The sequence below is a fragment of the Myotis daubentonii genome, chromosome 12 (assembly GCF_963259705.1).
Source record: "Myotis daubentonii chromosome 12, mMyoDau2.1, whole genome shotgun sequence".
NCBI lineage: Eukaryota > Metazoa > Chordata > Mammalia > Chiroptera > Vespertilionidae > Myotis > Myotis daubentonii.
The window spans coordinates 24,289,585-24,313,747 of NC_081851.1; positions in this window are offsets into that span (position 1 = coordinate 24,289,585).

A 24,163-nucleotide genomic window follows, 5' to 3' on the forward strand; every position below is an offset into this window, starting at 1 on the left:
GGAACAGGGCCTTCCCGACCCGCTTTGGCCCATTGCACGCATCACAGCACTGAATTGAAACCTTGCACACTCATGTGGTACCGCAGGAGGCTGCGAATCTTTTGAAGCTGGGTCTACCACACTGCCTGGTATGTGAACTCAGACAGTGAATGTGTGCTGCCTGAGTGCATGAGCGGGAAATTTGACAGTGTTTTCTCTCAAATAAGCGTGTGCCTACAATGTGCCAGCTGCTGTGCTTGCTCTGCACTGTCCAAGGGAGAGGGCCTCTGACTTGCAGGCAGGAGAGCCAGGGATTCTACTGCAGGGCAAGGGCAGCCCAGTGGGCATACTTGCCAAGCAGCCTTTGGTTCCTTTTTTAAAAATAACTATTGTTGAGAGTATTACAGATGTGCCCCATTCCCTCCCACCTACCCCCCCCCCCCCCACCATTTGCCCCCTTCTACCCAGCTCCTGCTCTACCCCAGGCCTTCTCTGCACTATTGTCTGTGTTATGCATATAGGCATATAAATTCTTTGGTTAATCTCTTCCTATCTCCTCCCCTGTTCTCTCTGAGATTCATCAGTCTGTTCCAGGCTTCCATGCCTCTGGTTCTATTTTGTTTGTCAGGTTAGTTTGGTCATTAGATTCCACATGTAAGTGAGAACATGTGATATTTGTCTTTCTCTGACTGGCTTATTTCGCTTAGCATAATACTCGCCAGGTCTCTCCATGCTGTCTCAAAGGGTAAGATTTCCTTCTTTTTTAGACCTGCTTAGTATTCCATTATGTAAATGTACCACAGCTTTTTATCCACTCATCTACTGATGGGCACTTGGGCTGTTTCCAGGTCTTAGCTATTGTACCAAGCAGCCTTTTGACTCTTAGCTTGGCTCCTAGTGCCTTTATATCAGGAAGGCAGACACACAAATTCCATCTTTGGTAAGTTACATATTTCACGGGAATCTAAAAGTTGTATATTCAATGCATCAATTTCTTGTGAGTTTCATAAGCAGTAGCCTGTTCCCAACTCTGAGCCCTCATGAAATTGGGTGTCTGGTTCTGCAGACACCCCAGAGGCCTCATCTAGGGAGCCTGGTGAACTCTTGTTTTGCCTCCATAGTATCCACTCTACAAAGTAACCACGCGTCCCCAAGTCTCACTGATGGAACCACCCCCTCCCTCAGAGTCTTTGTGTTGGAGTCAGCAGGATCTGTTGGTCTGGAAGCTCTGTGGGCTCTCCTGACAGAGAACACGAGATGCTCTCAATCTGTAGATGTGATTAGAAGCTGAATGAAGGATGAGAGCCAGTGACAGGAAGTGAGGTATGCTAGGGACTGGAGCACCATGTTTGGGCTTGCAATAGAGGTAGGAAGCTCGAATCTACTTCTCCATCTCCTGGTGTCGAGGATATATGAGTCTCATTCTTCCTGCTCCAGGGGAATTTTGGAGTGATGGGGCAATGACCCTTGACGTTGTTATATACAGTAGTCTCTACGTCTCATCCCGGCCTTGTAGCCTGCATGCAAAACCTGGCAGCCTCCTGTCCCTCTCAGGAAGTGAAACATCTTATGTCATGCAAGCAGCTTGCATAATACACGTATTAAACGCTGCCTCTCCAAGGAGATCATGCAGGTCATAGCACTTCCTTCTCATCCCCAGGGCAGAGAGCATCTCACTACAGAGACAGTTGCCCTGGGTCAGGGCTGGGAGAGCGACGATAATGTAGAAGGTGATGCAAACCCCAGGAAACAAACCCGGCAGAAGTGGGGGGCCAGGGGAGGGGGGGACGGGCAATGTCAAGAGTTCCAGCTTTGGGGGAATTCTTCAGCTCTTGCATCTCTCAAGCCCTTGTCAGATGCAAGTTATCCTCTACTCTGGCAGTCCCTTCCTCCAATAGAGAAGAGTGGCATTTGTCCAGAGTAGCAAGTGCCATGTTACCATCTTATGTTGGATCTTGGGCTCCTACCCTCTCTTATTAAGATTGACCACACCTGCCCTAACCTGTTTGGCTCAGTGGATAGAGCGTCAGCCTGCGGAATGAAGGGTCCCAGGTTCGATTCCGGTCAAGGGCATGTACCTTGGTTGCGGGCACATACCCAGTGGGGAGTGTGCAGGAGCAGCTGATCGATGTTTCTCATCGATGTTTCTGACTCTCTATCCCTCTCTCTTCCTCTCTGTAAAAAAAACAATAAAATATATATATAAAGATTGACTACACCCAAATGGTCTCCAATGATTTTGAACAAAAAGACAAGCAAAAAAGATTATGGCTAGTTCCTTACATTATCATGGGTGAATGGAATAAGGTCTGCTCTTTGCCATGGGCCAGTCCTTTAGTGTTCATTCTCTTGCTCAGAACAGAACTAAGCCAGAATGGTCCCCACCATTTCTCCAAATCCCATCTCATCCTTGGCACTGACATCCTTACATTGTTCTTGAGCGCCTGCCTGGCCTTCCATAATTTCTAAGGGTCTTGTTCGCATCTGAAATTATAAATGTCCTGTTATAGCTATATCTGTCTCCATGGCTACCTCTCTCCTTTGCTTTGTGCTTCGAGGATTATTTGGGATTGCACAGTCTGATTTTTAGCTTGAGATCTCTGCTCTTCATCTTATAGCATCATCTCCTTGGGCCTGCATCCTCTTGCACCCAGGTCCTCTCCCTCAGTCTAGAACAGCCGTGGGCAAATTACGGCCCGCGGGCCGGATCCGGCCCGTTTGAAATGAATAAAACTAAAAAAAAAAAAGACCGTACCCTTTTATGTAATGATGTTTACTTTGAATTTATATTAGTTCACACAAACACTCCATCCATGCTTTTGTTCCGGCCCTCCGGTCCAGTTTAAGAACCCATTGTGGCCCTCGAGTCAAAAAGTTTGCCCACCCCTAGAACAAGGAGGGCTTAGCTGCATGAGCAGGCAGCTGGGTCTGATGGGATGCATGAACTCCAGTGGCTTCTCCACCTCTGGGAGGCCAGTGAAACCTTGTCTTCCCTTTGGATCCAGCAACAAAGGCCCTGGGGTGGGTGAGGTGGATGCCAGGACCCTCCTACTCTGTGTCTTTTCTCACATGAGACATTGTAAGAGTCGGCCACAAACACAGGGTTCTGGTACACTTGCATCAAGAGTCTGGAAATGTGATCCATAAAGGGCCATAGAAAAAAGGCTGCCACACAGGACCCAGTTTTCAAAATAGGTCTTCACAGTGAGTGGTGTTTGATAAGGTAGTTCAAAGTTAGCCAATGCTGTGCACAAGCTCAAAATTACATATTAGACCAGTAGTCATTTAAACAATAGAAAAGGGGCAGAGAGTAAATATTTTAGGCTCTGCAGCCCATACAGTCTCTGCTGCAACTGTTTAGGTCAGCCCTTGTTGTGAGAAAGCAGCCACAGGTGACACATGGGTGGATGGCCTTAGCTGGGTTTGTCCTGCAGGTTGTGGCATGCAGGCCTCCTACCACACCCTTGTATTATACATTTTTCTTGGATACAAATTTAAAAACAATACTAAGAAAACAAACCCACCTGTCTTTTACTGAGCACCTACTAAGTGCCAGGTACTTTTGTCTCATGGTCTTATTTAGTCTTCACAGTAAACGTTAAGGTATATAGAATCGACCCATTTCACCTATGGGGAAACTGAGGCTGGCAGAAGTGACTTATCTAAGACCATACAGCCAGTAAATACTGGAACCATGATTCAAACACAAGTTAGTTGAACCCAAACCAGATGGTTCTAAAAATCACTTTTAATTGTTTGAACATTTATTGTCCCCTTCTTGTGCTGTCCACGCTGCCCTTTCTCAAGCATCTGATTATATTTTAAACGCCATCTGGTTGTCAGTTGTATGAATCTCAGCAGCTCTATCCCTACATGCTTCCACGTGGCCCTTCCACCCTCCCTCCTGACGCTCGACCAGGCTGTGATGTGTGTGTGAACTTTCTTCTTTCTCCTTCTCTCAGGGCCGCACTGGGACTTTCTAAACAGGGTTTTCAGTTCTCTCTCTTCCCTTTTCTGAGTCTCTTCCTTATTCCTCTTTCCTTTCTCACCTGCTACTGGCAGCTCTGTCGCTTGATTTCCTTTGTCTTTTCCTTTTCCCTGAAGGCTTTGTTATAGCACTGTCCAAAAAATCCCTTTAGGGTTCTACCCCTGGAATTGTGTTTGTTTTTATGATGCTAAAAAATTCTTCTCTCCTAAAATCTATGATAAAATGCTTCTCTCCTAAACTGCCTGTTGTGTCTGATTCTACTAGCGGGTTGTTACATCATCAAAGGTGATTTGGCCATTTCCTTCCAGGGTGCGGCTAATTTCACTTCTCCAGTCACTTCCTCCTTATTGGCTGGAACTGGGTCTTCTATTTTCTGGGAGAAGAAGTTCTCACAATGCCCCTCGGATTTGCTGGGCATATTGTCAAACTCTCCATAGCCATCTCTGCAAACTACTGAGCAATGTGGAATGAGGAAGCAGCAGCGTCATACAAGTTCAGCCCAAACTTCAGTACAATGAAAAGAAATTCCAGAATGCACCAGCGTCTGACCTGGGTTCCATTCTATCCCTGACATTAGAGATTTGGAAAATCTTCCAACACTTAATAATGAATCTATGAGGCAGACAGACACACAGGACCTGTTTCAAAATAGGTTTTCCCAAGGAGGGACGCTGGGTATGGTAGTTGCAGAGCTCTCTGCCAAAGTTAACCAGCATTGTGTGCAAGCAGAAAGTTACATGTTAGAACCAACAGTGGTTTAAAAATATCCTTCTTAGGCCCCGGCCAGGTGGCTCAGTTGGTTGGAACATCACCTTGTACACCAAAAGGTTGCAGGTTTGATTTCCCTGTCCCCGAAAGTCTGCCCTGCCTGGGCATCTGGAAGGTATAGGACTGAGGCAGAGGGAGGTATAAAAAAATGGATGTGGGGCTCCGGTATCAAGATATGACATGAAGGGGAGTGACTCTGGGTGCATCGGGAGGAGCAGGGGGGCCCTGAGTGCCCGGGTGGCTCAGCCTGGTGCTCCAGGTGGCTGATGTCACCTGCCTCCAGCTGGGGGCCTGTCCACGTCTGTGGCTGTGGGATGCTTGTGGACTGGAGAGCTCGTGGTTCACAGCTGTGCTTGGGAAGGCTCCCTGTTTCTTTTCTTTTCTTTTTTTTAAAATATATTTTATTGATTTTTTACAGAGAAGAAGGGAGAGGGATAGAGAGTTAGAAACATCGATGAGAGAGAAATACCAATCAGCTGCCTCCTGCACACTCCCTACTGGTATGTGCCCACAACCAAGGTACATGCCCTCGACCGGAATCGAACCTGGGACCCTTCAGTCTGCAGGCCGACGCTCTATCCACTGAGCCTAACTGGCTAGGGCAGGCTCCCCATTTCTGTGGGTTGGGTAGAAGCCATGGCCTCAGCATGCCCCACTGCAGTGCCACAGGGCAGTTCAGACGGGTCTTCTTCTCTGAGACCCCCTACCAGCCGGCACTTCTCACCTCTCGGCATTTCCCTCTTGCTCACCATGCCCAGCACACAGGCCTCCCGTCTGATACAGAACTTGAACATGCCAATCTCGGCCCTGACAGCGGGACAGTGGTTTATCATTGTTGAGTGAACACTGATCAAATGATCCCTCCCTCCAAGTTCCTGCTTCCTGACTCTTGCTGGCTCCCATCTGAGGTTTCACTGCCTGTTCCCCAAAGAACGCGGGCCCTGGAAGGTTAGTCCCTCAGTTCAGCGCCTTTGGGTGGGTGGCTCATGAACCTGGGTCCTGCCTGGTGGGCCGTGCTGCTCTGGCTAACTGGCAAGCTTCCCTGCCCTCTCTCACTTCCGCGTGGGGGTTCCTGAAATTGCTTATTCGGTCTAGAGAATGACCTTGGCCCCAGGGGTTAAGGCAACTGAGGCCGCCAGCTCCCATCTCCTGTCCTGAGCTCCCAAGGTCAGGTTGTAGCTGAGGGACAAGTCTTGTCCTAGGCAAGCAGCGGGTCTGGCAGGTAACAGACTCCCACAAAGGTGCCCAACTTCTGGCTCCGTTTTCCCTACCCACACTGTGTGTCCAGGCGGAGAGAGGGCAGAGTGCTGCCTTGTGCCCCTGGGAACCCCCAGACTGAAATGTCAGCATCAGCAGGGGCTACATCCTCCTTTGCTCAGCCAGTCCTGACACTAGGAGCCGAGCCTGTCTGTCATTTTACAAGTGGCTTCATTGATAAGGGGACTTGGCTTAGAGCTGACTGATTGTTGAACCATTTAGCACTTAAGTTCTGTAGACAGCTGGCCTCAGGGATCAGCTGGCCTTAATTTCCTAGGAGATACTTTTTAAAAAATATGTTTTTATTATTGATTTTAGAGAAAGAGAAAGGGAGAGGGAGCGATAGAAACATCAATATTAATCGGCTGCCTCCTGCACACCCCTGCTGGGGATCGACCCTGGAACCCAGGCATGTGCCTTGACCAGAAATCGAACCCATAGAATAGAACCAGTGACCTCTTGGTGCATGGGTTGGTGCTCAGCCACTGAACCACACTGGCTGGCCTCTTAGGAGACACTGTTCAAGAATCAAGGTTAGCGTAGGATTCACCTCATACTCACCTTGTCCTGGGAAAGAGAACTTGGCTCCTACTTCCTTCAAGCTCTAGTCAGGAAGAGAGCAATCCTACAGGTGGGCAATGAGCTAGCCATGTCAGCACAGGAAGAGGACCTTTCACCTGAATTTGCTCCAGGCAACATGCCTCCTTGCTGGTCCACAGGAAGATGCTCTGATGTTACTATGGACACATCTGACCCTCCTCACCGCTCTGCAGGCTCCTAGAGGTTGTGAGGCCTCCTTCCTGTGACACCTTGCTGTGGTAATCACTGGGCACACAGACCCGGTTACCACTGGATGCAGGATTCTGATAGGCACTCAGTGGGTGAGTCAGAAAGACCGAGTTGGGGATCAGATGGAGCTCTGTCCCCCTAGCCCCAGAAGCCACTCAGCTGGCCTGATGTTCTTATGTTTAAAATGAGGACAGCAGACCTATCTCTCAGGCTTGTTGGGAACAAGGCCCCGTATGTGAAAGCATCTACCAGAGAAGGACCGGGGTTGATATGAAGGACATATTGGTTGGCCAACCGCCCTCCTTCTTATTTCACTGCATTTCCCTCGAATCTGCTGGGGGGGAGTGAGCATGTGTAGTGGAAACTGGGGCCCAGTTGCCCTGGGGCTGCAGTGAGGTGGGAACTCTGTCCCTGTGCATCACTATCCCTTTGTCTCATTGGTTCCCTGATCTGTGTATCCACACAGGGACCCTCCATGGGTTCAACATAGGGGCTTCCTGAGTTTCCCAGCTTCCTTAACAATTTAGCATCATCTATTCCACAGAATAATTTCAGTTCAGTTAGGAAGTCAATGATAAGTTAAACATAGATACTTCTCTTCAGGGAGCTTATCTTGACCACAAGGAATTCCTATTAGGGGGTGAGAAGAGGCCAGTGCCTCTTGGGAAGGCTCCACTTGGTCAATCGTGCACACAGACATCCTCTTCTTGACCACAGCTTTTCTGCATCCTCCCTTCTATTCTCTCAAAACACCAGTTCTTCTCTCTTCCTAGGGCCTCCTGCCCACAGACCCTTACTCTCTACCTCCCCTCTGCTTTGGCCTTCTTGTCCATTCTGTTTGGTCCCATGCTCCATTCTTCAGCCATTTCTTGCTGGTCTTGTCACGTTCTCTTCCCAGCTCTCACTAGACAACACCCAGGCCAGGTGGTGGCGATGGCCTGCTTCCTCTGCATCTCTGTGGGGGCTGTTGGGGAAACCCAGCCTTGCAGATGACTGCCACCTCGATGCACTGCCACCCTCTGGGCTCTCACACTGACCTACAGCATGACAGAGCTTTCCTAGGCTGCTGTCCACCGCAGTGATTTCCAATGTTCACCACTGACCTCAGCTCCTGGCCTCAACTGTCCCTCACACTCATCCCAGGAAAATAGCCCCGTCATATGAGAGGGCCTCAGCATTTCTCACTACGCTGCCACTGCATCCCGGCCACCCCACCCAGCTGTTCTCCTGTTGCTGGAGGGTAGAGGCTCCTCATCCTCGCTGGACTCTTTCATTCACCCAAGCCCTGAACCTCCTGACCTGCCATTGCATAATAAAGAATCAATCTGGCCATTGTCAATGATTCTGGCAGGGAGCTTCTGAAGCCCCTAGAATTTCCTCAGCAACAGATACATGATCTGACGCTGGTAGGGTCCCTAGATAGTTTCAGGATGGTGGCCGGTCTCCAGAAAGACCAGCCACATGGTTAGAGGGTTGGGGCTTTGAGTCACAGGATACCAGCCCTTCCTCCTGCCACCTGAGAGGGAAGGGGACTGGAGACTGAGTTTGATCCCATGGCCAATGATTTAATCAATCAGACTCACATAATGACATCCCCTAGAGTTCTGGACCCTGGAGTTTCAAGGAGCTTTCTGGTTGGTGCTGGATGGTATCACCTCCTTATGTATCTTGTCATGTGGCTGGTCCTCCTGATTTGTATCAATAATAATAATAATAATTAATAATAATAATAATAGCACTTTGCTGAGTTCTGTGAAACTTTCTAATGAATTACCAAATTTGAGAGGGTCATGAGAACCTCTAAATTTATGGCCAGTCAATTGAAAGTGAGGATGGCCTAGGACCCCTGAAGTGCGACTGGCATCTGAGGCAGGATAGTCTTGGGCCATGCCTTTAACTTGTGGGGTTTGCACTAACTCAGGGTGGTTATGGCTACAGTTGAATTGAAGTGTACCCAGTGGGAGTGAAATGAAATACCATCTTCTCAAGGATTTTGCTGTTTTGATCTCTCTCTCTCTCTCTCTCTCTCTCTCTCTCTCTCTCTCTCTCTCTCTCTCTCCTATCTCTATCTCCCTCTCTTCTGCTGGCTCCTTCTCCCCAGATCTAGTCATATCTTGCCTATCTAAACCAAAACAAGGAAGACAACACCTTTCTCTACCTACTTATTGTTTCTCTGGGAAGAGTGCCTTCACTTGTTTCTCCCGCCACTTGTCATCCCTCAATAGTTTTGCTTCCTCCCAACACTTCATTGAAACTTTTCCACTGGTCATTTTCAGCCGTATTTGTTGTTGTTATTGTTTTGTTTTGTTTTTAAACCTTGGCTTCTCAGCAGCATTTCATACTATTGACCATTTTCTTTTCTTCTTAATCTACAAGCCCCTCTGGTGCCACTTTCTGCAGTACTCCACTGGTTTTCTCATGGCCACTCCTTCTCAGTTTCCTCTACAGTCTCTGTACACCCCTTAGCTATTCCAGATGGCGCCTATGTTCACTCCTGCCCTTCTCTTTGATTCCTAGCCCATGGAAGTCTCACCATCCTGGCATGAGTCATCTCAAAACTTTCTTCTCACTCACCACTCTGCCCCACATCTAATCAGCCACCCCATTCAGCTCCTTCTCCCTCCCAACACCTCATGTATCTGCTCTCTGCCTCTGCTGCTCCCTAATGCAGAAGGCAGCCCAGGCTCCTCCTCATACTCCCCCTGTTCCCCATCCTTCAGCCTCATGCAAGCCTCTGTGGTAGAGCCACAGCTTACCTACCTGGCCTGTGGCAGGTGGAAGTGACTTTCTGTTGAATGAATGAATGAATGAATGAATGAATATTATGTCTTTGCTTAAAACCCTTACATAGTTTCCTATGGCCCTTGGAGTTCAAGCTCTTGGGCACAGTTCCAAGCCCTCCTGACCCACCCCTTGCATGCTCCTCTCTTTGGCCTTGAATGTGTCACACTCACCTTCCCTCTTTCTGTAACACCCACCCCTTTCTTGGGCCTGGTGACTATTACTCATCCCTTACATCTTAGCTTTCATGGACCTTTTCCTGTTCCACCTGCTGTATGTTTCTAGTTACTTCCAGGAAGAAATATCTCCCTGCCCCCCAAAACAGAGATATTCTCCTACATTTTGTTCTAAAGTTTTGCCTTTCTATCTGTGCCTTTAATTGCCTGGCTAGCAGTATCTCAGTATCTCCCTCATCCACATTCTTGGCGAGACTTGCCATAGCCAGACTTTTAAAGTTTTGACAATCTATTTGGTGTCAAATACATCTGATTGTGATTAATTTCCATTTCTCTCATTTTTAATGAGGTTGAACATCTTTTCAGATGGTTCTACTCTTCTATGAAACTCTTTCCTGCTGGATTTTTTTCTTTTTAAATTATATTTTTATTGATTTCAGAGAAGAAGGACGAGGGAGAGAAAGATAGAAACATTAGTGATGAGAATCATTGATCGGCTGCCTCCTCCACGCCCCTTACTGGGGATCAAGCCCACAACCTGGGCATGTGCCCTGACTGAGAATGGAACCATAATCTCCTGGTTCATAAGTTGATGCTCAACCACTGAGAGATACTGACTAGGCTGGGTTTTTTCTTATGTATTTGCAGGATTTCTTTATAGATATCCTGAATATCAATGCTTTGTGAAATATATATGTCACAAATGTTATATCCCAGCTTGTGGCTTGTCTTTTTTAGTTTTTAATGGAATCTTTTAATGAAAAAAAATTAATTTTAAAAATGAAGTCAACTTGATCAGTTTTCCATTTGTGGTTTATGCCTTTGGTATCTTGTTTAAGAAATATCTCCCTGCCCCAAAAAACAGAGATATTCTCCTACATTTTGTCCTAAAGTTTTGCCTTTCTATCTGTGCCTTTAATTGCCTGGCTTTTCTGTTGGAGAGCAAGTACACGAGGTCAGGGGCATCGGTCTTGTTTCTTTTTGTCTGTTTGTTGTTTCTTAATTCCCAACCGAGGATATTTTTGCATTGATCTTTAGAGAGAGTAGAAGGGAGGAGGAGAGACAGAGAGAGAGAAACATCGATGTGAGAGAGGCACATTGATTGGTTGCCTCCCACACGCACCCTGAGCAGGGCTGAGGGATAGAGCCTGCAACTGAGGTACATGTCCTTGATTGGAATGGAACCCATGACCCTTCAGTTCTCGGGCGTATGCTCTATCCACTGAGTCAAACTGGCTAGTGTGCATCAGTTTTGTTCCATGTTGACCCCAGACCTTGTGTGGTGATGGGCACCCAGTCAAGGGTCAGTGACTTACTGACTAAGTGAATGATTGAGTGATTGAAAGAAGAAACAAAGTGAAATGGAATTCAGAGGAAGCAAGAACATCTGTGAAAGGTGAAGGAGGAGATAAAGTAGGACTGTGGTTCTCAATCTTAGGTCCACCCTGGAACCCTCTGGGATGCATTAACACGTGCTGTGGGGGCTCCAGTCCAAGAAGTTCTCCATGACTGGCCTGAGGCATGGTCTGAGCATCAGGCGACCCCAGTGTAGGGTCAGGGCTGACAGCCACTGGGTTTGGAGGTAAAATAATGCAGTGGTCAAGGATCAACAAACTTGGGCTTGAACTTCAGCCTTGTCACTGACCAGCTGTGTGCTCTTGGCTCTTTGCTGGCCTATGAAATGGGTATAATAACACTGGCCAGCCTCCGTGTCTGTGGGAGTTAGAGAAGATAAATGTGTTCCTGGAATAAAGGGTGTTCTTCATACCTTGTAGCATTTTGATTTTTGTTTTTTCCTTTTTTGAGGAGGAGGTGGCATTGAGCCAGACCTTGATGACTGGTTCAGACATAAACGTATAGTGATTGAGAGAGAAGCACAGGTCAGGTGGAGGGAATACAATGGTTAGAGGGGCAGTGAGAGAACAGGCCTGCTCGCACTGTAGAGAAAGCAAGAAAGAGGCTGGGGGTAGGGGGAGGAAGGTGGCCAGCCAGGTGCAACCCAGCTTCTCAGGGTTCCCATGGACACTGTCCTCCCAAATGTCCAGCCAAGCCATACGTGAGCAAGGGTTCTGGTCTCTCTCTCTCCCTCATTCCAGAAAAGACCAATGTCTGGTGTTTAGGAAGAGAGTCAAGGAAGGGGAAGTGAGGGTCAGGGGAGCAGAATTCAAGAAAGGAGGTCCATGCAGGCTGGCAGAGGATGAGGCTTTAGGTCTCCATAGGAGAGGCTTGGAAGTGGGGAGAAGTCCACCTCAGGCCAGGTAGGATGCATTTTGTGAAAAACGGTGGGTAGGACGGGGCCCGTTTAGTCAGCTTTCTGAAGTGCCAAGCCTTTTCGATGGTCTTTAAAAGCCACAGAGAGGGGTTTTAAATCTGGCTTTCAATTTCCTAGGTTATCAATATAGCAATAATTGGAACAATAATTAAGTTCACAAGGGGTTGGCTAACAATCCTTGTAATGGAAAACTCAAGTGAGCAGCCTGGATGTACTCTTGGTACTGGAGGTGGCTTAGGATGAGCTCCAGGTTCATATCTTTGACTGCTCACCTGGCATGGTCACCTGGCGGTCCCATAGGCATCTTCAGCTTAACATGTCCTGAGTAGAAGGATGGTTTCCCTGCCCCACCAGTCTCCCCCTCAGACCCCAGTTCTCGCTAAATGGTCCCAGGTGCTTAAGTAAAAATCTTAGCCTTGGTCCTGGATTCCTTCCTGTGTCTATCCTGTCACAGCCCTCAACCCATTTACCCAAAATATCTCTGCCTTTGTGTTGCCAGCTCACTCCAACCCCCCACCCCCCAGGTCCACCGCCTGCTGCCTAGCACTCTACATTACCTTCATGAGACTCTAAATGTAACCCATACAACTGGTGGAGGCATGCGTGCACATTATCCTTCCTTAATCGTTTCGTATTTATGTGTGAAAACACACCCTCTTTCTTCACTTGCCAACTAACAGACTTTATTTGTTGATAAAGTCAGCTGATAGCATTGGTACTAAGATAATTGTTTTTGAACATGAAACTTTCATCATTCTCACTATCATATATGGAGCTATTCTTGGGGACAGGTAGTTTAGTTTCCAAAACAAACAGAAATTTGGGCTGCGGCCACAGAGCCTGATTCATGGGATTATATTTTTAGAAGGACCTCAGCACTGCCATTAAAGAGCTTTGACAGCTGCCTTGGGGAATGTCTGCCCTTTTGGGGGATCACCGAGGTGCGAACGCTTGGCCTCAGCATCCTTGTTTCTACATCATGAGCAATAATAAGGTTCACAAGGGGTTGGCCGATAATCTAGAATGCAACGCATTGCATTTACCGCGGGGGCCATATTTACAGCGACTATGTGTAGTCAAGTTCAAATTAGGATTAGAGTTCCAACAAATACGTAACATATGTGAGAAATATTGGATTGAATATTTCTAGAAAGATCCAAATTTGTGATTGCCATTGACATACCTTTCTGGGGACAAGAGTTAACAACCTCTATTTACATTTTAAAATAAACTTTACCATGTTTTAGATGAACTGTTGGTTGGATAAGCTGATAGGGCTATCATTTGGGGGATGGTAGGCTGTTGCCCTTAGTGGTTTGATTTATTTCAAAGCCATACCTATTTTTCTTATGAACTATTCTGTATTCTTAAAAGCAAACAGTTGGGCTCTATTTTGCTGGGAAATACTGAGCCATTTACCTGAAATGGGTGGGCCGGAGAGGTAATCTGTCTACGGCCGACCATACCTTTGTCCTAACTGGCATCTCACAGGTGGAGAGAAGGGGAAGAGAGAAGAAAGGATTCAAAAGTCAGTGCTGAGCTCTGTGTGAACTTGGTCTACGTGCTGGGGAGGTTGGCCCAGGGAACCCCAGGGGGTGGGTGTGCCTTTACTGATCCTACTGCCTGAAGGGCACTGGGATGAGCACTGGAAACATTAAGTAGAATAAGAATAGGTCTCAGATCTCAAGAGGTTCATTGAATAATTATGAAAGGGTGTGACAGACAAAAATATTGAATAATTATGAGAGGGTGTGACGAATGCTCTGATGGAGGTTTACGCACAAGCCCACAGGAGGGCCAGGAAGTTGAGTCTGGGAGTGGAGGACACTCTCAGGAGCAGCTGCTTCTTGCACTGTCTTTTTTTTTTGGATCGGCAAGGCAAATCTAATTCTATAGAAGGGTGCAGTTGCCGGCTTGGAAATCATGGGCAAAGCACACGGAATGGGAAGTATGTTCAGGTTTTATTCCTTACGCAGGTCTTCCCTGCCCCTCACTCTGACTCTGACTTGATTGGTCAGAGTTCAGAGCTCAGGTTCTCATTATTGCACGATTGGCTAATTCAGAGGAAGGGGAGGGGTAAGGCAGAGTAGTATCTGGGAGAAGGAGATTTTTCTGCTGGTATGTTACTGGGGTTTGTTTGGCTAAAGCAGTCTCAATTAACCTTTGGATAAGGCCTCTCACACATGGAGTAATGTAACATCCTATTACTGTCATGACCCCAATTACACAATAAAGGAGGTTAAGACTGAAGCCATTGTTCCTTTCCATTTCCCAAACCACTGCTCCATTAGACTAGCAAAGGGGCCATCTACCCCCGAGTTCTCTGCTAATTCATGGGCCAGGGGTGTTAAACCTTGGAGGGCTTTGGTTATGGTGCCATCAGGCGCCATATTGCTAGGGATGAAAGTGCAGCATCTACCTCCTATTGTTACATATACTCTGCCCTTTCCTGCTGAAATCATATCTAGGGCTCATCGGTTCTCCCAGGTCATTCTGCTGTTCACATCTAATTGCTCAGCTGTTCCCTGGATAGATCTCTAGTGTAATTGACAAACTCTGCTGATTATAATAAATACTAGAGACCCAGTGCACGAAATTCATGCAGGGGGGGGTGGGAGGTGGGGGGAGGGGACTCTCTCATCCCAACCTGCACCCTCTTGCAATCTGGGACATCTGGCTCCTAACTGCTCACCTGCCTGCCTGCCTGCATGCCCTAATCACTCTGCCTACTGGTCTGATCCCCCTAACTGCCCCCCCCTGCCGGCCTGGTTGCCCCTATTAACTTTTTTAAAAAAATCTTATCCCCTTCACACACAATTGTATTAGACTTCCTTACTGGCTTCTCCCTCTCACACAATTTTTCTCTCTCCTTTATGTAACACTTTTTCCTACTGACTCATTATTTATAAACTTTTCTTTCTTCCTTATTTCCTACTTCTGTTCCATCATCCTTCTTCCCATCTTTCTTCTACCCTCCCTACCTCCCCACATTCCTTCTTTCCTTTATCTTTACCTCTGCCCTCCCTTCCCTTTTCCTTCCTTCCCACCTTAATTTTTTTCTTCACTTCCTCCCTCGGACCTGCTTTGCTCCCTCCCCATTTCTTCCTTCTTCCCATTCTCCTTTTAAGCTCTACCGGCTCCCCTTTAAAACTTTTCTTCCCTCCCACTTTCTCTCTCATCCTACCTTTCCCATACATTCTTCTCTACTTACTTCCACTGTTTTAATATCTATCTACCTGCCTAATTATTCACTGTCGTTTATCTTTTTTCTTTTCTGACTCCTACTTTTAAAATCTGTCCCCAGTACACAACTATACTTGATTTTCATTATTGCTCCTATAGTTCACTCATACATCCTCTTTCCTTCTTTAGCTCTGCTCTCTACTGACTCCTTTATAAAGTTCTTTCCTCCCTCCTTCCCTTCTTAAAGCTTCTGTTCCAGGTGGGTGTTAACCCCCAGCCCAGGGCTCAGCCCCAGTCAGGTGTTCACTGCCCCCTTCTCCAGCCTCTCTGCTGCAATCCTGCTCCCATTCCCTGCCCAGGAAGCCCGGCCCAGTGAGGATGGCCAAGGCCCGCATGGCCCGGGTGCTGCTGCTGCTGCGAAGCAGGAGCGCCTCCACCCGGAAGGCCTTGGACTGTCCACCATCTGTCCCAGACCTGTGGGCGCCTACCTGCCAATGGCCCCTGCAGGGGGCCACCACCTTCCTCCTGTGTCTAGGTGGGGCTCCTGCCTCGCCCCTCGCCGGGCACACCTGCTCTCCCCCCTCCCCATGGTCACCAACCCCTTCCGCATGCAGACCCACATTCCCTTCCCTTTTCCATTCCTGCATCTTTTTCTTGTTCCCTTTCTGTATTTCTGTTTCTCCTCTTGGCCTGTCTGCATGCAGGCCTGCCTTCCTCTCTCTCTCCTTTCTTATCCCCTCCTATCGTATCCTATCTTACCCCGGGCCTTGCAGCTGCCTGAGCAGAGGACGGGGATGCAGCCTGCTGATCTGATCATGATGTGACACTGTAACAGATAATTTGCATATTTCTCTATTATTAGTATAGATAGTTTATCTAATCTACATTCTTTTTTAAAAAAATATATTTTATTGACTTTTTACAGAGAGAAAGGGAGAGGGATAGAGAGTTAGAAACATTGATGAGAGAGAAACATCAATTCAGCTGCCTCCTGCACACCCCCCACTGGGGATGTGCCTGCAACCAAGGCACACCCCCCCGACCGGAATTGAACCTGGGACCCCTCAGTCCGCAGGCCGACGCTTTATCCACTGAGCCAAACCAGCCAGGGCATAATCTACATTCTTATTAATAGTTGACCACCAGAAGACTACAGACTCAAATCCTGCTGCTATCTGATTCCTAGCTTTAAGTTCATTAGGAACTCCTCCTGGAACCCCAATGGGATCTGTGTGAATCTGGGGATCAAAGGAGCCCCCTGGACTCTCTCTCCTCTTCCTAGTCTATCTGTCCATTGAAAGAGGGTTATGATAGGCCAATTGTATCAGCACACAAGTTCCACTCCATTTGCTGGGCAAGGATGCGAGGAAGGGTCCCCCAAACCACCACCAGGCATTAGCACAGCGTATCAGCTGCTTCTGAGGAAACTCGGCCATTTACACATCTTGATAAATGTCCCATAAACTCCAAGTACTGTTCCCCTCTTGAGAGGCAGGAGGTATAGCTTATGTAGGAGGACAGGGGCCAAATCATTTTGGGGGTCCTTGCTCTTTACCTCTGTTGGATGGAAACAACAGGGAGAGAGTCTTACAGGAAGCATTTCCCCAGGTGGTTTCCTCCTGGTACAAGGCAAGCACACAGTCCATCCCATTACTGTCTGAGGTCCATCCAAATGGAAATGGGACTGCTTGGGCCTCTAGCCTTCCTGCCACGCAAGTGTAACAGTCGCTTTTATTTAGAGCCCATACAGAATATTTAATCCATTCCACCCAGGCATTCGTTCCCTTATACCTTACTTCTATTTGCATGGTGGTGGCAGTGGCCTAGGAAATCTTGTTCTGTGACATCTACTCCTAAATCTAGTCCTAGCCAATATTTTGGCTGAAAGCCTGAAATATCCAAGTTATCTATAACCAATAACCTAACTAGGTAAGCATGTACCAGCTTGCACACATTTCCCCAGCCCACATCGTAAGCCCCTGCAATTTTCCAGAACCCTAAGGCAACTAGAACCCACTACATGATGGTTATTAAGACAGGTCCCAGTTTTTAGTGTTAATCTCAAGGGGATATGTCCTGATATGGCTGTCCAAGTTGAGGTATGTCAGCCCTCAACCCATGTGTGATGGGTCCAACCTCGCTCTGCAGTCTGAACAGCAGCTCAGCGGTAAGCAAGACAAGGTAGAGTCCTTCCCGGGAGGGTTCCAACTTGCTTCCCTTCCAAGGCGTGATTAGAACAAACATAGTCTCCCGGCTGATGACAATGAACCAGAAACTCAAGAGGAGGGCCTTGGGTCAGAACGCCTTCTAACCTGAGACATTAAAGTAGAAAAAAACTTTAACTCCATTTTTCCTGGGTGTGGCCAGGAAATGACACGAATTGGATTTCTGCCATCAGTTTCCCTGAGTAGGTTGATGTAAGCTATTTGCCCTCTGGTTAGGGAGGCAAAATGCAAATCATTTACTCTTACGTGTCCTTGGTTTAGGAAGATAGTATTTACTCTGTTTAACCATCTCTGTTTCCCTGTTGTACTTAACCAGGCTTCTGGCATGTGCCATTGATATAACTTCCTTTTAACATTTCTCTCTCTACAAATCTATAACTTTCACAAACATTCTTACAACTTTAAGTCACCTTTTTCCCCCTTCAAAATGCCTGTCCATGCCTGATTATTACCAAAACCATACAATTTCCTTCCAATTAGAGAAACCTTAATTTTCCAATGATAACTAAAAAGTAAACAGCCAGTATTTCTTAGATTGACATTTATGAGCACTCTTACTTTTAAAAAACACACCTTCAATCAAAGACATTACATTAATATTTCCAAATCTACTTTATAGATTTTCTGTAACAAAAGCTAAAATCAGGTGAACTTAAAACTTGTTGAAATATTTAGATGTTTATCACTTAACCCAGCAACGCTCCAAAGCTTTAAAATGACCAATTAGGCACAGGAGGCTGGAGAAAAAGTGGAAGCCGGGGTGGGGAGGGGGTGGGGCGGGAGAAGGCCCCGCAGCCTCTTCTAGGACTGCAGTTTCCAGGCCTCCAGCTGCTTGGATATAAAACTGCCACATTTTTTTTTTTTAGAGATCACATGCTAAGGATTGGGTGATAATGAGTTCAGCTTCTGAAAGTTTCAGGTTGTGGTTTTGTAGTAAAGAAACTGTTCTTTGGGAAGGGGTGTGAGAATGTTGGCCTTGGGATCTAACGGCTCAGTGAGGGGTCCTTTCCTTTTTCTCTCTGTGACCCATATGCTCCCCATCTTTTAGGACGTCCACAATGTTGTGGCCTCCATTTCTGGCTCTTAGGACCAGCCTTTCCTTGGCTACTTGTTCTACAGTTGTGAGCATTATGTTAGCTTCCTGTTTCTGCCTCTTCTCATCTCTACGTACACAGACCTTCTTAGTCTCTTTTAACAGTTCTTCTACACTTCCATCCTTCCAGTTCTGCCGGGAGCCGGTCCATGCTTGCTGTTTCAAGGGACCTGGCATATATGGCATACTGTTCTTAATATGTTTGCTCACCTTCTTGGCACTATGTGTTTTAACGAAGGTCACCTCTCTGAGAAAGGTTGTTTCCCCAGGTAGGGAGTTTCCCCTGAAGTTAGGGAGGGAATAAAACTCCTTAACTAAGTGCCAGGTGGGTAATTAATCACTTTAACTACGAACAATCATGCTTAAGCTACATAATCTTTACTCCCCGGAATGGAGATAAGAAACGCCCTAACCTTTGGAATAGAGATTGATAGGATTGGAATCAACTGGTATAAATACAGATGTAACAAGACAACAGAACACAGAACCTAGACACAGAACCTACACAGAACCTAGAGACAGAAGAACTTCGCTGGAGAGAACATGGCAAAAGATCCTGGACAGAAACTGGAGACAGAACCTAGCGAGAGAACATGGCAAAAGATCCTGGACAGAAACTGGCCACAGAACCTGGAGACAGAACCTAGCGAGAGAACCTGGCTGAAGAACCCAGAGACAGAACCTGGCTACAGAACCTGGATAGAACATGGCAAGAGAACCTGACTAGAACCTGGTGACTGAACCTGGCTGGAGAACCTAGCGAGGGAACATGGCTGGAGAACCTAGCAAGAGAACATGGACACAGAACCTGGCTGGAGAACCTGGAGAACCTGGCTGGAGAACCTAGCAAGAGAACATGGACACAGAACCTGGCTGGAGATCCTAACCAGATCTTCTCTGGAGATCCTAACCAGATCTTCTCTGGAGATCCTGACCAGAACTTGGCTAGAGATCCTGGCTAGGCTGCTGATCAACTGAATGCTGGCTCTGTGTCATTCCTTCTTCGCCGACTCCGTCCACACCTTTGGGGACCCCTGGACCTGCTGGGGTTGGACCCCAGCACAGTTCTCTGAATTTTGTAGTTCTCTTGAGATGTCAGGCCAACTATTGGTGACAAAATGTAATCTTAATATCCCTTGGCCCAACAGGTCCTTGGGGTCTAGCCCAGAGTATGTTCCTATTTGATCTTTTAGTCTTGGTAAAATTTGGAAGGCCCTTCTTCTTTGCCTTGTTTAATATTAAAGGCTTTATTTAGATTCTGAGACCAGGGAACTGCTTCCCTAATCCCTTTAATTATTAGTTTTCTGAGATCTCTCATGTGTTCCCTGTGGGCCTCATTGGTATGGTCCCACTGGGGCTCCTGGTTTGGAAATTTGACATCTGCTGGAAGCACTCCAGGGCCAGCCAGGTGCTCTCTTTCTCAGGTAGCCATAGCCGATCTTCAAATCATTCCCCTTTCTTCTCCTGAGAATAGTATTCTCAAGATAGACATGAACTCAGTCCACATATACACCTGTGGTCCTAAAAATGGGTCTAGCTGGTCAGCTAAGCCATGTGGGTCTTCCAGCAGAGGCTTTAACTCTTTTTTGTTTGTTTAAGTTTCCTCACCTCTGAACTGGGGAGTGGAGCATATACAAAGCCTATTCCCCCTCTTCCCAAAGGGTACCTCTCTTAAGGGATGTAGTCCGTTGGGAGGAGGTTGAGATGATGGGAAGGGAGGCTGTGAATGTCTTTTTTACACTGCTCCAACTCCTTTCGCAACCTAGGAAAAGTGGTTTCTGGTGGTGCAGAGGTCTCAGGGCCTCTTGGAACCTTATCAGGACAGCTCTCCTCCTGAGGGGGAGGTTGGGATTGCAAATCGGTTATCTTGGATGTTTCCTCAGATTGTCCCCAGGTCACATAGGGAGGGGGAAGGCAAGACACGGGATCCCCTTTCTCTGTCCTTGTTCTCTTTTAGGCTTCTCTGTCTTTACAGGGAGAAGGATGACTGGCCCCCTCCTCCAACAGGGAGCATAGTCAATCTCCTCTTGAGTGGCTAGACTTTTATAATTAACACTAGAGGCCCGGTGCACAAAAATTTGTGCACTCAGGAGGGAAGGGGGGGGGGTCCCTCAGCCCAGCCTGTGCCCTCTCGCAGTCTGGGACCCCTCGGGAGATAACGTCCTGCTGGCTTAGGCCTGCTCCTGGGTGGCAGAGGACAGGCCCAATCCCTAGGTGCAGCGCCTGGTCGGGCTCAGAGCAGGGCCGATTGGGGAGTTGGGGCACCGCCCCCTGTCATGCACAGAGCAGGGCAGATTGGAAGGTTGCGATGCCACCCTCAGTCACACTCAAGGCAGGGTCGATGGGGAGGTTGCGGCGCCACCCCCTGTCATGCACAGAGCAGGGTCGATCAGGGGGTTGGGGAGCTCCCCCCTGTCACTCACAGAGCAGGGCCCATCAGGGGGGTTGGAGAGCTCCACCCTGTCACGCACAGAGCAGGGCCGATAGGGGAGTTGGGGCACTGCCCGCTGTCACACACAGAGCAGGGCGGATCAGGGGGTTGGGGCGCCGCACCCTGTCACGCACAGAGCAGGGCCGATGGGGGAGTTGGGGCACTGCCCGCTGTCACACACAGAGCAGGGCCGATCATGGGGTTGGGGCGCCGCACCCTGTCACACACAGAGCCACAGGGCGATCAGGGGGTTGGGGAGCTCCCCCCTATCAGGCACAGAGCAAGGCTGATCAGGGGGTTGGGGCACCTTCCCCTGTCACAAACAGAGCAGGGCTGATAGGGAGGTTGTGGCCCCGCCCCCTGTCACACACAGAGCCGCAGGGCGATCAGGGGGTTTGGGCGCTGCCCCCTGTCACGTTGATCCCAGTGCCGGGAGGCATATTACCCTTTTACTATATAGAATAGAGGCCTGGTGCACATGTGGGGGCTGGCTGGTTTGCCCTGAAGGGTGTCCTGGATCAGGGTGGGGGTCCCCACTGGGGTGCCTGGCCAGCCTGGGTGAGGGGATGAGGGCTGTTTGCAGCTGGTCACACACCCTTCAGGGTGGGGGTCCCCACTGGGGTGCCTGGCCAGTCTGGGTGAGGGGCTGAGGGCTGTTTTCAGGCTGGCGGGTGACGGAAGCTCCCAACCACTCCTTTTTTTCTTTTTATTCTGGGCCACCTTTAGCTCTGAGGCTCCAGCTCTTAGGCCTCCGCTGCTGAAAGCAGGTATCTGGTTTGTTTCAGTTCTATAATCGAAACAATGTATAACTCCAGCTCTGAGATCCCGGCTCGCTGAAAGCAGGTGTCTGGGGTTTTGTTTAGCTTCTATATGTGTAACCATGTTTCAAACTGCAGGCTCAGAGGCCGGCAAGGCAGGTGGGGAACGTTGGTTTCCTCCATCACTGAAGCAAGCAAGCCTCATGTTAGTTTCAAGCTGCCTGGCTGCTGGCCGCCATCTTGACTGGCAGTTAATTTGCATATCACCCTGATTAGCCCATGGGAAGGGTAGCGGTCATAAGCCAATTACCATGTTTCTCTTTTATTAGATAGGATACTTATAATTATCACTGACAAGCTTTATCATAAACCCTTCATTTTAGTTACATCTATTTATTATACCTTAACAACTTTGAAATTTTAAAGCCAATTATTATTACCCAAAGCATTTTCTTGACAAAAAGAAATTATTATTATTATTATTTTTTAAACAGGGATAACTTGCAGGCTTATTCTTCTTTACAAAATGGGAGTCTCCCCTCCCCCCTCCCCGCCCCCTGCGCCACCCGCCTGACTATTTCTGCAGTGGCACATAGGTTCTGAGTGGCACAAAGCCCACACGGCACAGAGATAGAGGATTCCCTATCTTCATAAAACGGCAAAGAGCAAACTGAGCTAGCAGAGAACATCAGTAACCAAAATTACATTACAGACACACAGACAAAAAGTCTTTCAAAATTGAAACTTTGAATTTCTGGCCACTGATGCCTAAAGTTCCTGCAATCCCTGCCACGTGTTCAGACTGCCCACAAGCAGCTGGGCCCCCAACAGAGTGGGACCTGCCCCATCTTTAAACAGATTGAGCCAAACAATAAAGAGACACACAACACCAACAGAAACGCTCTTATATGCAATATTTACAGGCACCCACAACTCACAGACACCAAAGAATGCCCTGCATTGAAAAAACAATAAACCAAACCCACCCAAGCAGAACAATGCCTCCTGCCCCTGGTTTGGGGGCTGCTACTCCCTAGAACCCCTGCATTCTCCCAATGGGCTATTTTGGGGGAATGTATTCCCTAGGCCTAGAATTTTGTTTCTCATCCTCAGAAAGTTCCTTGTGTCTGTTCGTGCTCAACCTCCTATACAGGAGATTTCTTGTGCTCACCAAGATCTGCTTCATCCCTCTCTGGCCACTTCCCTCATGGGAGAGTGGAACTGTAGATCAGAACTCCACACCTGCTTCCCGTCTGGGATGCATCTCACTCACACGCACAACCTCCGGGATGTCCCGACCACCAAGGCCCTACTTACTTCCCTTGGAAGATTTTCCGTATCTTGGTCTATGCATAGAGTGGCCTGGTTTCTGTGGGTTCCTTTCCTGGGCTCTTCCCCCTCCTGTGTTGCTGAGCAACCTTCGATCTGGAGTCTGTTGCTGGCTTGGCTTGGAGTGTTGTAAGTCCCTCTCTCCCAGAGGCCACCATAACAAGATGGTGGGGCGCGCCTCCCCTAGGGATGGGGTCCAAATGACTCTCGCAAGTGGTGAAATCCCAGATGAGCCCCCAAATTGTTAGAAATGATGGTCAACAGTGTTGTGGGAATGAGATAAACACTCGAAACTGGACTGGCAAGGCAAATCTACTTCTGCAGAAAGGTGCAGTTGCCGGCTTGGAAAACATGGGCAAAGCACCTGCATGATCTTAAAGGAGAGGCAGCACACAGGAGGGATGGGGAGTGTCGGGCACAAGGTCTCTGCAGGGAAATAATGAGAGATGAGACGGGACAGTGGGCACCTGTTACTACAGTGACACAATCAGATTCATATTTTAGCAAGTTCATTTTTGCACTATAGCAGGGAAAGCGCTGTGCTGGGGTCCAACCCCAGCAGGTCCAGGGGTCCCCAAAGGTGTGGACGGAGTCGGTGAAGAAGGAATGACATGGAGGCAGCGTTCAGGTGATCATCATAACCAGGTTCTGTAGCTAGGTTCTCCAGACTGGTTCTGTCTGAGATCTCCAGCCAGGTTCGGTCACCAGGTTCTAGTCAGGTTCTCTTGCCAATTTCTGTAGTCAGGTTCAGTCCAGGATCTTTTGCCATGTTCTCTCCAGCGAAGTTCTTCTGTCTGTAGGTTCTGTGTAGGTTCTGTCTTCTTGGCTCTCTTCTAAGTTCTGTCTCCTGAGTTCTGTGTTCTCAGTTCTGTGTCTTGCTGTCTTGTTACATCTGTATTTATACCAGTTGATTCAATCCTATCAATCTCTATTACAAAGGTTAGGGCGTTTCTTATCTCCATGCCAGGGAGTAAAGATTATGTAGCTTAAGCATGATTGTTTGTAGTTAAAATGATTAACTACCCGCCTGGCACTTAGTTAAGGAGTTTCATCCCCTCCCTTACTTCAGGGAAAAATCCCTACTTGGGGAAACAACCTTTCTCAGAGACCTTGGTTAAAACACATAGTGCCAAG